Below are 15,324 nucleotides of genomic sequence, written 5' to 3'. Positions count from 1 at the left end.
GTGAATGTTTGTGTACGCTCCGGCTCCACACACACACAGCTCCTCTGTGCCGTTTGTTGTGCCTCTAATTTTATCCATTTACAGGCTTTGCTTTGGATTTGCTGTGGAGTGTGGCTATACATATCTACGCATAATCCTATTTCTTGAATGCAAAAGAACCTTAATGGAAAGCAAACAAGTGCATGACCTTTTTAAAGTCCCTCTTTTGCTCCTGTAATAAGAGCAGAAGGGAATGCTGGCATAGTTGCACTTATTTTCACAGCTGGAATGTAGAGCATTACCTGTTATTTATTGCTGAGTATGGCAAAGGCATGACTGTTGATTTTCATATACATTATGGTAAAAATAATAAATTATTGAATTAAAGCAAACAACCCGATACTTTACAACCAAAAAAAGATCTCACGAATAAAGATTTTATCATTTACATAGGTATCTTTTCCAGATTTTTCTGAATACGTGAACAAACATCTTACATCTTTATATGAACAAACACAAAGACATTTTTATGGGTTAATTCCAGTCTGCTTGCAGAAATGTGCTTGTTTCTGCAATTGGTGGGGGCTACACTCAGTGGCCTAGTTAGAAAAGGTTATAGCTGGCCAGTTCCACTTTGCCGGACTTCTTCTGATCCATCAATTGCCCGTCTAGAAAGTTACTGGAACCGCTGTCTACAACAACGAAGTAAAGCTCTTAAAAACAGAATGCTTTTGTTCTTTTAACAGAAAAAAATGGCTTGTTTTTTTTTTTAACATGCCTTTTATCCAAATGAGAAATGTTACAAGGTCTGATCAAAATAAGTCGTCTAATATTTTTGCATTCTTTTCAAGAAACCGTAGACTACACACCTTTTCTTTTTTTTTTTTTTTTGTCTCTGGTGTTGGTTTCATAATATCCTGTGAATTTCTACAGATGTCCTTGAACCCTCTTAGCTTATTACAGCAGCATTCTTGGCCATTTACCAGAGAGACAAGCCAGCACAGAGAACTGTAGGTCGTGACCCGTTATTTATTATACCTATATAACTAAAATTGGTGTTTTATGATTACTTTGGTCATTATCATAATGCTGGAGACGCTTCGCTTTGTGGCAATAAATCTCATCAATTTACATCTTTATGCTTGTTATTGGGGGACCTTTGAGCGCTTAAACATTTATTACCGGTCATTATAAATAAAAGATTAAACTCCCACATTATATGTTGTAAGTGCAGCATATTATAAAACATGATTGTTCTTACTGGATCTTTTTTGGGGACCAATCCAGTGTGTGGATGTGTGTTTGATGCTTCTTGTTGTCCTCTCTTTATTTCCCCTAATTTGTGCACTTTTAGTTTGCGGCACAAGCGTAAAACAAGCCCGTTTATTCAGTCAGCTGCTTGTGCATAAATCTGACCACGAGTTTTGCAGTGTTTTTTGATTAGACGTGTGCATCAGCCATTAGCGACTTAGCCTCTCAGTATAGTGCCAGCTGTTGTTGTTAGCTGACTTTCCCAGCGTTGTTGTGAAATTTGAGCATATTAACCATTCTTAGCGCAAAATTTCTCATTTGGGGATCTGTGTTAATGTAAGACATCTGCTCAGGTCACGATGAAAAAGAGAGGCAAATTTCTATAGGAATGTGTTTTTAAATTGGTAGTCTGCAGTGATTACCTTTTTTACATTATATATTTCATATCTGTAAACCTCACAGCTGCCAGCGACACTTTTAAGCTTTTATTACCTCATCTTTATTTGGAAGAAGTAGGTGCTTAAGGCTTTCTTGAAGATTTGAAGTCTTAGTTTTTAGTTTTATGATTAATCAAGACTGAAACTACACACATATTTTGTTGATAATAAAGTATCTTAGATACACAGTGACCATTATTTGTACCTACAGATTTGCTGTTAAAATCTTTGCCAAGAAGGAAACCTTCTCGTGTTCTTGAAGCAGTTTTCCCCAGTCTTGCTTTTCCAGTGTGTTCCACCTTTTTAAGTTATTTTTGTACTGTCTGAATAGAGGTCTTGCTGAAGGTTTTCACTTTGTTTGAGGTCAGGATTCATTGTTAATTTATTTATTTTTCAGTCAGGATAAGTTGACGAGGTATGCGTGCCTCCTGCTTCTGTCCAGCTGAAGGACTAAAGACCTTCACTTCTAACCCATTTTCCAACAGTTTCCCTTTTTGAAATGCTTTGGGTTTTTCCTCTGTTTAAACATTCTTTTTTATCTGTTTAATGCTTTCATTAGCAGAGGTATGCAAGCCTCTTTCTAGTATCGGTGAAGGTAAGCGTTTCTTTATCATAAGAGATTCATTTGTCACCAGCATATAAAAGATCCACTGCATACCTAAATAGATCTGGGTTTTCAGAACATGCATTCCTCATGGACTGTTGTCTTTACCATTTGAATGTTTTAAAAAAAAAAAAACTTTTCATACCTTTTATTTGAATAACATCAGCTCCTCTTTACTATTAGCTGTGGAGCCCAATTCTTGCTCCTGTTTGTGCTTCAGCGATCTCTAATATAATTTACAATCTGAGCACGCTTACTTCCGATGTCTTTATAGCATCACAAGCAACCCATTCACTTAAATGGCTTTTTAAATAGAGAAGTTGGCTTTTTTTAAATGTAGGGAAGTGTTGGGGACTTCAGATGTCTAAGTGTATGCTTTCTAGCCCTGCTGAAAGTATTTTTAGTGATAACGTTTTAATAATAACGTTTATTATTATTGTTCGTTATTGTGGGTGTTATTATTGGTATTTGTATTATTAGCATTATTACAATTGTCTGAGTTGTTGCATAAATGTAAAAAGATGTATGTACGCTTATTTTATTTCTGGAGTTATGTGTTTGTTTATAATGTGTAATGGAGGAGCATATCTGCTAAAATGTTTTTGAATAATTTTGTGAAAGTCTTTCCTGGTTTGTTGTTTAATAACATGAGACATTTTTAATCAATATTCTGACCTTAAGAGACAAATAATTAGCACTGAAACTAACGATTATTTTAATAATCGAATAATCGGTTGATTATTTTTACGATTAATCGATGAATCGAACGACAAAAAAAAAAAAAAAAAAAAAAAGCTTTTGTTCTAAAAGTGATGGGCTCATACTCCCCGATGGAGTTGACTGCCTTTTACCCTCCTCCTTTTGCACCAGAGGAGCAAAGGCGTCTGCATAATCTGTGCCCAATGCATACACAGTGGATTTATTTAGAAAGGACACTTGGTTTTAGGAAAATTCATCAGTTGTTTGTGTCTTGGGCTAAGCAACATGAGGGAAAACCAGTGTCAAAGCAGCGTCTTTCACACTGGACTGAGGATGCTATTGTTCTGGCATACACTAGCAAGGGCCTCCAGCCGCTGTCTAGTCTTGATGCACATTCTACCAGAGGACTGCATCTTCATGGGCACCGTTTAGAGGAGTCTCTATTCAGGAGGTGTGAGCAGCTGTGTGCTGGGCTTCCTCCGATACATTTGCTAGCTTTTATAAACTGGATGTGAACGCTCCTGTTCTGGCTCACTCGGTCTTAATTGCAGGCTCTCATGGTGTGGCCTCTGAATGGCTGGCCACTAGGAACAGTTGTCATTTCAAACAGGCGTGTCTGGCTATCCGGGAGTCAGTATTTCTCCTCATAGTGAGACACCAAACGAATGCAGTGAAAGAGACTTTAAGGTTATGAATATAACCCCGGTTCTCTGATTAACGCCCTCCTTGCTGCGAAGCAAGGAAGAGGTGAGCTTGTTTTTTTGAATGAGTACTAATTAGAGAACCGGGGTTATATTCATAACCTTAAGTCTTTTTCTACAGAGTCCGACGGGCTGCTAATAAAGCTTCTTCTTTTACTTTACTAGTCAAACGGTGGAGCTACTCACACAGGATAAATTACTTGTTGAGCAAATCTATTCAAAATAGACCTTTTAAGTATTAAAAAGGCAAGCATAAGGCAGGTTTTTGTCAGGATTTTTTGCAAATGGTGTCCCTCATGCGCTCTTAATCTCAAGAAATGAGAAAGCCGAGAGAGAATGTGTCCTTTATTTGCCTTTTTTTGGGTTGGACAATATGTTTTCATTGCATGCGCCTAAGATAGCGGTGACATCACTGCTGACATTTGTCAGTGTCTCAAACACAGAGGTCCTTGTGTGAAAAGTTGTATTCAACAAGCGCAGCATCCTTTAGAGTTTTTCTCCCAACTCCTCCCGCGTCACAGAGAACAGCGTGAACCATTAATTTGCTGTGCATGTGGCCTTTGATGTCTCTGGTTTGTTGCTAATTTGTCTTTTTGAATGAGCATGTGGAATCATTTAAGCTCTTTCTCGCTCATGTTGTCCTGCTAAATGTCAAACTGATGTTTTCCTTTGGATTGGAGTTTATCCACAGGATGTTTTTAAGTCCTTTAAAAGTCTTTCATCTTAAAAAAATGTATATAACATTAAAGGTTTACAAGTTGGGATTCAGGTAAATATACTTGTTTTTCTATCAGGCATTTCTTCATGCATATATGTAGCTAGATGTTTCATAAAAAGGTAACCAGTTTAAGAAGATAGGAAATAAACAGACCTTTAAAGGCTCCCAGTAGGCTTAAAAGGCTGACTGCTACCGTATTGTAAAACAAGCCTCGTCAGGGGTGATTTTGCCCATGTTAGAAGACAGATATTTTTTTCTGCTGTTTTCAGTCTTATTGGCTATGCTAGATAAACATCTGACATTAAAATCCCATCTGTGCCTAAGGGTCACACTGCATATAAAATACAAATAAATCCATGAACACAAAGTTCAGACTTATGTCAGGTTTTTTTTTCTACCCCGACTAGTGCACAGAAAAACCAGAACCTTTATTACCACCAGTTATCACTTTGAGTTTTAAATTACTTTTATATTGCAGAGTTAAACATTTTTCAATGTAAAACACACAATTGTGTTTTTCAGTCTTTATATTCAGATTGTCCACCTGAGCTCAGCTTTGTATTAACTGAGCGTCAGAAGTTGACAAAATGATCAAATCAAGGTGAAAAGAAACCACCAGAGACCCAAGAATACTTTTTGTTACACTTCTGAACCCTTAAAATCATTTTTACCTGTAGACTATGATTATCTCAGGATTACTTTTCTTGAGATAAACCCGTTTCTCCTCCCAAATTACTCTGCACACAGTCATGGTTTGACAGATGAACCTTCTTTATTATCATCTTCACTTTATTAGTGCAGATCCTCACAACACCATAGCATAGTATCTCACCTGGGAACACCCATGGAAATTGAATTTTGCGTTCAAATTGATTCACAATGTTAGTTTCATTAAGTTGCATATTAATTTCATTTGCACCTATTAAATCGAAATTAGATTGGCTTTTTTCCCCACCAAGGTAATTTTAGCAACCATCAAAAAACACATTCTACTTAGTCCAGCTAGGCCTTCAATAGCCTCTGGCTTTGTAATAAAGGAACATCATCAGGCTTCTCCTGGGCTGTTTGCTGAATTATTACAGAATCGTTTTACTTTACTTTACTTAACAGAAGTTTGAGTATAATGTTTCGTCTATAAGGACCATGTTGCATTTGTGTTGGAGAGCTTCATTTCTGGCAGCAGCTGTCGTTTTAACAAATGTATATTTGCCGGCATTTTAAGGATTTACTTATTTCCTTACAAAGAGGAATGTCAGGAACCATTACCATTCATAGTACTCAAGATAAAGTCTTAAGGATCATTAGAGATGAGAAAGTGAGAAGTGGCAAAAATGTAATGTCACTGATTGTCATTACAGTAAATAACAGTAAGATCTTAATTTCATAAATTACTACAGTCCACAATATTTAAACCTTTTTCAAAGTGCAAAACAAGCACTACATGTGCTTGTTTTGCTTTTTCAAAATGGCTACTTTAGCTTTTTATACCATTTTAAATGGCTTTTCTTAGGGTTTTTTCCAGCCCTTTCCTCAAAGGTTGTGCTTTTCTAGAATGACGGAGGCCCGTCATGGTCTGACTGGACGTGATTGTTTCAGTTGAAGGAATATGTTCATTCAGGACGTTGACAGCTCAGCCATCATCAAACGCATTTTCACTGTGAGCAGCTGCCTGCTCAACCATAGTGTTCCTCTGGAAGAAGAAAAAAGACAATAGACGTTCTCTGTTGGGGGACTAAAAGTCCTCATAACCAACCGCGGGAACTTATTGATGTTTAGTTTGAAATCTTATAATGTCGTGCTCTCATAACTGCAGAGCCATTTGTCCATTGTGTGACATTATTCATGACAGCAGAGCAATGAGTAGTTCAAGTTGGAGCTGTCTAAATCTGAACAAGCTGTATTCCACACTCTTGAGTCTGGACTTAATGTTTTTTTTTTTGCACTTTATGTATAATTCCTGAGTCACTAGTTGAATTGAGTTGCATTAGAAGTTACAATACAGGTTACAATAATCTTCTTGGCCAGCATACAAGCACTTTTGTAAACTACTTTTAAGTTTTTGTTGTTTCCACCCTCCCTTTTCTTTTACACATATTCTAAATGTGTTACAGGTCATTCCATTCCATTAGCTGTCCTGTCCTCGTTCTCCATTTACTTGCTATTTTTTTATTTTTTTTTTGACTGTCAGTATCGTGTTCATTTGCATCGGGGTGAGCTAAACACGGGTGGTAATGATCCTCTACTCTCACCCTAAGCCAGACACCATCTTCATCAAGCGTGTCCTCCGGGCAGACAGGAAGGCCGGATGATTCAGACTAACACGCACTGACAGTAGGCTCCTGGTTTGAGATCTCTGCTTAACTCAACAAGTGAGGAATTAATAGCAGGCTGCTAGAGATGATCTGGCAGCTCAGAGATTGAAATAAGTAGTTTAAGGGTAAATGCTGTCGATTACAGGGCTGTTGGAACCTGTGCAAATATGATATCTAGTATCTGTGATTCTGCATATATCAGGTTTCTAAACTTGTTTTTAGTTTTATCTTTTCAAAGTAATTTTCACACCCATGTTTTGGCATCTTTGATATAAAGCAGCTTGATTAGAAGGGTAAATGGAAAGTATTTTAGGGGAAAAATGAAATACTGTTCATCTTTGACATGTTCTAATCAATCTGATATAATCAGCTCATCATGAAGTATACTTTGTAACAACAGCTTTCTAACCAGAAAGTAAAGTATGATTTGACTTCATACATAGAAATTAAACGTGTTGGGTAATTAAATTAGTAGATCATGGATCATCAGCATGTGGGGTTTTTCTCAGTCCAACCGTTTGAAGCAGTGAGGTGTGAGGTAAATCAACACTGTTTCAAATGCACTTGAAGGCGTTACAAAGCAATTTACAAACATTATACATCAGTAGCAACAAAGGATTAATAGTTGTAAAACACTTCAAGTGGTTGTCAGTAATCATAGATGTGGAGATTTTAGGAAAGTAAAGCTGAGCTCGGGGGCGGTGGCGCAGCCCATTTACCGGGTACCATAGTGTACGTCAAGTTAATAACAGCTAGCAATAACTTATGTTGACCAGGAGGTGTTCTCCTAAATGGGAACGTTACTGACCAATTTACGTTGGCCTCAAACATCGAGGCACCTTGGACACTAGTGCACCCTCTAGTGTTTTTCTAGTCATATGGACCACTCAAAGGGCTTTGGACTATAGGGTAGTTCATTGTTATTGTTTTGAGGCGGGTTTTTCGCGCATGCGCGCCGGACTGGTAGGCAAAAGGCGAACACAATGGCGGACGCAAACAGAGAAACTGACGAGTTCTCCGCGTATTTTTCTTCTTTAGATAACGTACTACAAGATCGTTTTAAGAGTAAGTTGATGGTTGATGGTATCAGATTGCCAGATCCACACAGCAAAAGCCTGAAGGGACGGAGCGAGTCTGTGAAATGCTGGCCAAGCGCTTTTCTGGCCTTATAAACATGGCAGGCCAGTACAGACAGAGAGCACGAAAGCATGAAACCACTGGACGGCTACAGTTATTTTATATCTGGAAAAAGGCTCCAGCAACGCCCGCGACGCCATGAGGGATTAATCGGTCAGAAAATGGATGGATGGATGGATGTTGTTCACACATGTTTGAGCAACAGCACAAAGCGGCGTCGGACACAGGCCGCGTCTCAGCAGAGGCCCGGTAGGTTAAAAAAAAAAATATTTTCACTACGGATTATTTAGGTGTTTTTGTCTTGTTAAAATGGGTGGCGGTGTCGGCGACATTGCAGCGTAAACACATAAATACTAGCGCCCGTGAACCGGGGCGTAATAGCAGCAGCAGCGGCTGTTGCCCCTGCTGCTAGCTGCTGCTAGCCGCCCCGGCCCGGCCCGTGTAGCCGGGCCGGCGCCCCGGCTACACGGGCCGGGCCGGGCCGGGTGTAGTCGCCCGTGTAGCCGGGCCGGGGCGCCGGCCCGTGTAGCCGGGCCGGGGCGCCGGCCCGTGTAGCCGGCGGCGCAGGCCCGTGTAGCCGGCGCCCCGGCCCGGCCCGTGTAGCCGGCGCCCCGGCCCGGCCCATGTGGCCGGCGCCCCGGCCCGTGTAGTGTTTACGCAGCAGCCGCTGGCTGCTGCCGCAGCCCGTGAACTGGCAGAGCAGCCGCTGCCTGCTCCGCCGCTGCTGCTACCGCTTCTCCGGCCCGTGTAGCGATCTGTGTACCCTCCGCCGCTATTTAAGTAGAACAATGACTAGAGCAGAATTAAGTTGTATTTACCGGAGATGAAGTGTAGACTGCAAATTCTGTCGTAGTATGATCGCTCCCCCAGTCCATTGGGAGTGTCTGCCTGCACTCTTTTCATTGAAAATATCCATTTCTTTCTTCGTCCTTCCTCCTTTGGAAAACGACAGAAACGTACATCCAACGATTTGGAATGCCTCTCTGTGCAACCGGGAGCACAACAAGTCGTAGGCATTGCTTAGATTACAAAAATAAACGAACTAAAAGTACACTCTAAATCACCCGTTTTGTCATGTAGTAGACGAGAACAGTACTGTTTTCTGCCTACCAGCGGGACCCGGATGTAGCGCTGACGTCACGCGGGACGTCACACGTGAACTACCCTATAGCCACATTCACCCAATCACTCTCACTAAAGCACACACATTATATCCTGATTTTGAGGCAAAGTGTGTACATCCAGAAGTGACAAGGGGTAGCTGGAATTGAACCCGCAACCTTCCCATTGCAACACAACTGCTCTACCCACCTAGTCACAGTTGTCAAAATCCCTATTAAGGAGAAAAACATGTCTGTACATACAGTACTTTGCATTTTTTTTCAGGAAATCTGACATAATATATCAGTCCACATGCCTTACACCAGATGTCAGTCAGAGCAGTGCAGTAGTTGTAAAAAGGATTGGAAGGCATCCCCAGACTACGTTGGTGTTTACCGTAAAAAGGGAAGTTGCTTTATAGGTTAATAATGGTGTTGGTATTTAAAGCTATACTATGTTTATGAGACTGGAGTTGTTTTAAAATGGTTGAAATTCACCTGGCTGCCCTTTGACCATTACCTGAGCTGTCCAGCTCTAACCAATGTATCCTTATCTACGCAGAGGTTGTTCAGATGGCTGTCTACCATAGGCATGATGCTCCTGACTGCTGATAGCAAATCCACAGATCCTCAATTCAAAACAGATCAGAGCTTTTCCTTTAAAAAGTCAACCCCAAACTATTACAGTACATGGTCAAATAGCACGAGGATTGTGAATGTTGAGTCGAGCAAAAGGACAGAACTTTAGTAAATCATAAAGATAGTGGCTTGAAAAGGCTAGCGTCCCAATCCGCCCACCCCACCTGACTGAAATAAAGAAAGCTTTTCAGAAAGGAATTTGCATATTTGTCCCATTCTTATATTCCCATCAGCAAAAGCAACAGCTGTCCAGAATGCCTTCACAGTGATGCAGGAAAGAGATTAGATCATACAGCAGATTTACTTCAGTTCATTGTTGCTAAAGGAGAATCTAAAACCTAATGAATCATTGGGTGCACTTAGTTTTTACTACTTTGTTTCACATTTTGACTCAGGTTTTCTCCTATTAATGGCGGCATGTGACATGCCGTGAACCGTTGCTCGCACATGTTCATATTTACCAGATTTTACAACCTGATGTGAAAAAAGGGGAGTTTATCATCAGCAGCAGTAATATCAAACCTCAGCTTGAACAAGTGTGTGCTTCATTTCCTTAACGCGACATGTACATGTCCTTCAAATTCCATCTGGGTTGAGCTTAGAAAGGTTCGACAAATACAAACTCCTACATCTCATGAATACATGCGACGCTGAAGGATTTAATTTCTCCAGGGTTGTTTTTATTCCAGAAGAAGGTAAATTTCTGCCTTTCCGAACTACTTGCCTAATCCATCTGGGAAACATAATGGATAACCTTGTAGCCCAAAACAACATTTCATCCCTCTTTCTTTGTTCAGCTCCTTCTATTCAGTTCAAGCTGTTTTTTTTTTTCTTCTTTATTATGTTTTTCCTCTTACTCTAGTGTTGCCATATTTATCTACTTAACAGAGAGAGAATTCAATCTGGCCATTAAGCCGTGTTGAATATTGCATGATTCCATTGTGAGGTTTCTGCCTGTTGGAAGACGTATTCAAGCTAAATAGAAGTAATCACTTTTCTGTGCTATTTTCTGCTTGTTCCAGGTCTGTGGTTTGCCTACGCTCCTACTGCAAACGATTTTACCAGACTTGTGGCTCATTTCTAATAGACCTTTATCCCTGCCAAATGTTTAATTTATGTAGTTGCCAGCAGTCACTGTAGCAAATTGCACATATGCACTTACAGACACTGCATAAACAAAGCCAGCTGAGACAGAGCGAAAAGGATCCGCGCGGTTCTCTGTCAGAATGTATTGTGAGTATATTTGTGTTAACGGTGAGACCCCGACTGTGAGAGCCGCTTGTTTTATGCTATTTGCATCTTGGTGCCCTGACTTCTTCATCCAGCGTCCAGGTGAACACAGTGGACTAGTGGATAATATGATATCACCCCTAGTGCCAAGCTTTATGCAGATTTGTCTCTCAAAGTGTTTAGCCAGCTGGAAATAACCTTGTAGTTGGAATCAAAACTGCGGCAACTTGGGGGCAGTGGGGATTGGGAGGTGTGTGTGTGTGTGTGTGTGGGGGGGGGGGGGGGGGGGGGGGTAGAGTACTGCAACCCTGTATGTTAAATGCTTAACTATTCAGCTGCTGTCACACAGTTTGCTATCATAACAAGTATGTTTGTGCTTTGAAAAAACATGCCTTATGTCGGTCAGAATGTAGGAAAATGACAGTCATTTTGTGAAACATCAAATTCTGTCATGTCTGTCTGCTGCTTTTGATGGGCTCCCATTCTGAAAAGTGCAGGTATAGCAGAGATGACTGATCACGTGTTTCTGCCCAGTAAAGACTGGGTCCGTCGCCATCTTGTTTTATTTATTCATTTTCCTCATATTTATGGATCAACTGACTGTGTGGAAGTTACATTTCATTGGCTGTGGGTGTTCCTTTGTAGTCAAAGAATTATTAGTTGGGGGGGGGGGGAAAAATTATTAGTTGAATTTATTAGTCCATAAGTTTCACTTTCATTTTTAAGTGCCCAGCATCCTGAAGGTGTCCTGGGGTATCTCCTGGACAGTATGAGGTGCAACCTGGTGCCGCCAGATGCGCCTAAACATGATGTCTGTAGATGTTCTGTTGGATTTAGGTCAGGGAAGCGTTGGAGGTCAGTCAATGGTTTTGATTCCTTCATTCTCCAGGAACTGACTCCATACTCTTACCCCATGAGGCCGGGCATTATCACCTCTAACAATTGGGTCTAATGGTGCGTTCCCACCGACTGCCGCATGAACGGTGGATTTGCATGTTTTCCCGATGCAAATTGCGCGGTCAGGAGCGGTAAAACAGCCCGCGGTGCCGTCGCCGAGGTGAGCCCGGTCCGTGCCGAAGTGACTTTTGCTGGTGTTCTAAAATCTGAACTTTTCTGTCAAATCGATTCGCGGCAACTAATCAGAGACTGGTTGTGGTTGTGACACATGGTGAAGAATCGCAGCAAAGACGAAGCTTTTTCTATTTTTCAATCAAAATAGAAAAATTAAAAAAGTAAGGAATGCTTTTTAGAGGTTTGTGGGTGAAAAAAAAGCCGTTTTAATTTAGCCCTTAAAAGGACTGTTAAATCATTCGTTTGTCCTCCTTTTGTAGCTCCAGAACTGGACCGACCTTCCGCTGCTTCTGTGGGCGGGTCAGGTAATCTGTCGGCCTCTTGCTCAGCTCTCCCTCCGCAGCTTCTGTCTGAGCTCTATAGTAGGGACTCGGGCGCTGTTGTTCTACTTTCCCCATTAAAGGCAGCACCGTGACTCGTTTGGTAAAATTGAAGTTGAACAGACAAGCAGATAGAAGCTCCTCCTATTTGATGACGCAGTGACTCGCAGTGAAGCCAGTGTTCACAGCTAAGCATGCAAAATGTACAGTGGTGAACACCGCGTGGTGCAGGCGGAAATTTCGTAGTCACTGCAGTTGGTCTGAATGCACCATGAGGATTTCATCCTAATACCTAATGGCAGTCAGGGTGCCGTTGTTTATCCTGGACAGGTCTGTACCTCCGAACCGACCATGCTGACGATGTTGCAGGCAGCATAATGTTCTCTGGACCCTTTCACGTCTGTCAGATGAGCTCAGAGTGAACTTGCTCTGATCTGTGAAAAGAACAAGGCGCCAGTGCAGAAACCGCTGATTCTGGTGATCCCTGACAAATGCCAGCTGAGCCTCATGGCTCTGGGCAGTGGGCACAGGACTTACTGGAGGACGTTGGGTCTTCAGGCCACCCTCATGTAGTCCGCCATGGTCCGAGACATTCACATCTTGCTGGAGGTCACTCTGTAGGTCTCTGGCTGGACTCATCCTGTTCCTCCTCGCACTAAGAGCAGATATCGGTCCTGCTGATGGGTTAAGGACCTCGGACGCCGTGTCCAGCTCTCCTAGAGCAGCAGCCTGTCTCCTTGAGTCTCCTCCATGCTCTTGAGGCTGTGCTGGGACACACAGCAAACCTTCAGGCAGTGACACATATTGATGTGCCATCCTGGTGGATTTGGACTATCTGTGTAACCTCTGCAGGGTCCAGGTATTGTTTCATGCTTCCAGTAGTGACACATTTTTTTTGTGCTGGTCACAGAAGTAATCCTTTTTTACTGCAAGAAGCAGCAACGAAAAGCTTTCTGTCAAGCAGCAACAAAAACTAAAGTGTTAGAGAATGTTCTGATCTGCTTGAGAAAAACAGAATTACAGCAGAGCGTGGGGCCTTCACAATAGGCTTTCTGATCACGTACATAACGGTGCAGGATTGTTGCAATGCTTGGATGCCCACAATACACACAGTCTACTCTGATTTTACACTTTAGTTCATGTTCAGCACATACAAACACACTTTTTCCCACAAAGAAATTCCCCTTTTTTTATTTCGGTCTTGACACATGTGATTGTATGCTTACTCCATTGCTTTCTTTCTCTCTAATGCACCGACTCACACAAGCACAAACTTCTTCAAGCCATGTATCATAGTGGCCTTTCATGCTGTTTATCAAGCCAATGTATGGGTAGTTTTCAGCTCCAGTGGTCTGAGCATTTTATTCCATTTCACTCTTCTCCATTACCTAACACACAAACACTCAAGTATGTGCCGGAGACTTTGACACACACACACACACACACACACATGCACACACAAGGTTGGTTCGGTGTTCTCTCCACATGCACCCAACAGAAGAGACACTGATCTCCCCAGTATATCCAAAAGATTGATGTGTCTCCTTGGGCAAAATGAGATTTGGTGCCATTACAAGGTAATACAGTACACAACCCCTGAGTAACTGAATTAGTCCTACTGTGTCGCAGCCAAATGAAGTTTGTACATAGACATACACGTGTAACCACAGCCCATCATCTTATGCTCTCTTCCCACTATCCAGTTCCCTGTATGCGTCTTTACAAGTGATAAATGCCGAACGGTCGTCATTCACGAGCTTCATTCCACTGATAAGGTGTCCTCCATGATGGTTTAACATTTTGTCTGTAATAGAAAGTGTGCAAATGCAATCCGGTCATATTATTTGTATGGGGAAACACTTGTTTATGTAATCGTTGGATCAGATTTAATAGCGCACTATCATTATTGTGCAGGAACTATGGCGTTTATCAGGCCTCAAATCATGTGTACATGCAAACCAAGCGCGGATGAAAGTGCGGCGCACACACAGGGAGCACAAACATGACATGAGTGTGGAAAATAGTGGTAGCGTGGGGGAAAAAAAGTACATCTGTACGTATGTAATCCTGTATATGAGCGAGCAAAACAGTATGAGTTAAAGTTTTCTGAAACTTTCACCTTTTTATAAAAAAAAATTGAAACTAAAAAACAAAATGATTTAAGGTGCACTAATTCATGTTGATATAGAAATGTATTACAATGTTCAGTGGGAACTATTTACATCAATTCAGTTTTTATTCATGTGATCTGAATTTAAAACCAGGGACTCAAAAGGGTAAAGTTGCACAATGTGTCAAGAATAAAAAATTTCCTTGCACTGCAAAGCCTCAGCATATCTTTTATTTTTGTCTCTGGGGTGCCTAAGTCCAGTCCTCTAGCTACCATCCTGCAACTTATAGACACATCCCCTCTCCAACACACCTGAAACAACTTAATGCTTCCTTATCAAACCTCTGATGTGGTGCTAAATGACAGGATGGAGGAAATTTAGCTATTTGATTCTGGTATGTTGGAAAAAGATCTACAATTGTAAGTTTTAAGCACAGACGGTGATAGTTGGCATCGTCTTGGTCATCCTTTCTTTCAGGCACTCTTCATACCTGACCAGCCAGAAAACCCGGGCTGTCTCTGGCAAAGGTGACGTCATTTGAAAAATGCCCCACTGAGTTGCAATCGTTGTTGGAATATCAGAGTGTACAATACTGCACTGGTGTGGTTTGATACAATATTGCTTAGGTTATGACGTTTCAAGAACACTTCATGTCAGTAATATATGTGATCTGCTCCATAGTGTTTCATTGTTGAAACACTATGGAGCAGATCACATGTAGAGTTTATATTCAAGGCTACTTAGAGTAGTAACGGAAAAGAAAGGCAACAGTAAGAAATATGTTGGATAATCCAAACCAATATGGTCATCACGATATTCAATGATGAATTTAATCTCCACTTTGAAAAGCATTTTAGAAGGTTTCAGAGCAGAAACAAAGAACATATCAGCAGCTGCTGCAAATGGACCAGACAATCTGCGTTTTGCAAAGTATTCACGTTCATGTGGACAAGACCTCAGATGGTCAACAATAATATGGCTCTTAAAGTAAATACTTAGATGATGACATGGAATT

The 15,324-nt window shown here is 41.2% G+C and overlaps 1 protein-coding gene across 1 annotated transcript in view; it reads left to right on the top strand.

Moving 5' to 3' along the window:
- Positions 1-15,324, top strand: part of cdkal1 (CDK5 regulatory subunit associated protein 1-like 1) — a 277,368-nt gene that overhangs the window by 86,979 nt on the left and 175,065 nt on the right. The window lies entirely within an intron of this gene.

Source organism: Fundulus heteroclitus, chromosome 3 (assembly GCF_011125445.2).
Source record: "Fundulus heteroclitus isolate FHET01 chromosome 3, MU-UCD_Fhet_4.1, whole genome shotgun sequence".
Classification (NCBI taxonomy): domain Eukaryota; kingdom Metazoa; phylum Chordata; class Actinopteri; order Cyprinodontiformes; family Fundulidae; genus Fundulus; species Fundulus heteroclitus.
This window is presented reverse-complemented; position numbering and strand designations above follow the sequence as displayed.